Source organism: Galeopterus variegatus, unplaced genomic scaffold, assembly GCF_000696425.1.
Source record: "Galeopterus variegatus unplaced genomic scaffold, G_variegatus-3.0.2 Scaffold4304, whole genome shotgun sequence".
NCBI lineage: Eukaryota > Metazoa > Chordata > Mammalia > Dermoptera > Cynocephalidae > Galeopterus > Galeopterus variegatus.
In genome coordinates, this window is record NW_007730415.1 from 19,740 (window position 1) to 21,788 (window position 2,049).

Sequence of the window (2,049 nt, forward strand, 5' to 3'; positions counted from 1 at the left end):
ACCTGAGTAACATACATGTCACAATGAGATTTATTACTGATTTATTACAACTGCCTACTATGAACTTTGGGAGAAGCCAGAGATCATTCCTTTCATTAAAGAAAATGAGATAGCACCAGTATTATTGAGGAGAGCTCAAAGGCAGCTGTTCCCTATAGTCCAGGGGGTTGATGGAAAGAGATGCTGTCAAGAAACTGAGATTCCCTACCATCATGGGAATGATAGCTTTTTGAATAGCAAAAGCCAGGTGTTGGAAGTTAAACATCAGAATAAAGGTAGCTGTAATTTTCAAAAGCAACAGCAAGAACGACAACCAAGGAATCTTTACTAGTATCTGTGGCAGTGGATAACACGACCACATCTTTAGGGACAAGATAAAAAGCACTCTTCATTTATATAACTGGCCAAAGTCAAAGAGCTGATAAATAGAAGGCTGGGGTCTGTTTTGGCAGTGGAAGATCATAATCCCTCAGTAATCGAGACCTGAGTTAGCCCTAGCCAACACTTTAATTTCAGCCTGATGAGACCCTTAGCAGAAAGCTTAATTTCTGTTCCTGGATCCCTGACTCACAGAAACTATAAAATAATGGGAATTTTTTAAGCCACTAAATTTATGGTAATTTGTTATACAGCAATAGAAAACTAATAAAGTCAGCCAGTCCATACTTGATTCATTCACCAGTCCATTTGATTGGTCTATAAGTTTTGCACAGGTCCCAGAACAAGAGAATGTTCAGTAACTGGTCAAGGCTCTGATGCGACCTGTCTGTTCCCTTGGACCATGTGAACCAGCAGATCCAGTGCTGCTAGAGAAAACTGTGGTAGATTAGCGCTGTGGACTGTCACTGATAAGCCCCCAAAGGGACTTGTAGCACAGACCTTCAGGATGCTAGAGCAAGGTCATGTCCTCTGCTCAGAGAAATACTCTCTATTTGAATAACAGCTCTGGTCACACTACCAGGTCCTGAAAGAGACTGTCTAGCCATAGACATAGTTGCTATGAGGCCAGGGATGTCAATGTGAACTCAGTGTTGTCAGACACCATGTTATAAGGTCAAGCAAGTTTAGTAATAAGTTCCAGTAATAACTCCATGGAAATGGTACCTTTATGATTATGTCCAAGCAGATAGAGAGAGACAAGTAATTTATACAAGCAAATGGACCAAAATATTATATCATCTATCGCTTTTGCACTGATGCATCTTTCTCAGTTCCCACTTAGGGCCTTGTGAGAGAAACCTCGGGTCTGGTTCACAGACAGGTTGACTCAGTTTTTTGGTATAAGCCAAGAAGGAATTGCAGTCATATTATAGCCCTGCTCCAGAGGTGAGACTAAAGGACAGTAGCAAGGGAAAATTCTTCCAACAGAAAACTTCAAACAGTATACGTGTTCTTCAGCTCGTGTGGAGGACTTGCTAATAAAAGTAAATGTGAAATTGCATCAACCACAGCCTAACAAGGGCATGGTAACTAACCATGGGTCTTGAAACCTGAGGAGTGAAATTTGCTTACCCGCCAGACAAGCAATCAAGACCAGCAGAAGTGTTGACCGAGGGTAAGCGGAATCTAGATTGAATGGTGGAGGAAGGAAATGATGCACATCAATTATGGTCCTGGAACCAGCTGCAGCAGCAGAAACTACTGCTTGCTTCACTGAACTTCCTGTTTGAAGTCATTGCTAGAGATTGTGTCAGCTACCAGCATCAAGTGTCAGTAGCAGAGAGGATTCATGTGGAACACGAGTGGAGTGATGCACGACAGTATTGATGCCATGCCCCATGTCTCTTCATCCCACCTCCAAGTCCACTTACAGCTACAGTGGACAGTTCCTTACGTGCTGATAGATTTCACCCAGATCCCACTTCTGACTTTTTTCTTGGCCTGAATTCATCCCACCTCCAAGTCCACTTACAGCTACAGTGGACAGTTCCTTACGTGCTGATAGATTCCACCCAGATCCCACTTCTGACTTTTTTCTTGGCCTGAAGGCTTTCTCGAGTGCCATGGGAGATTGTTCAGACCAAGCACAGGGCATCCCGAAATTAATGG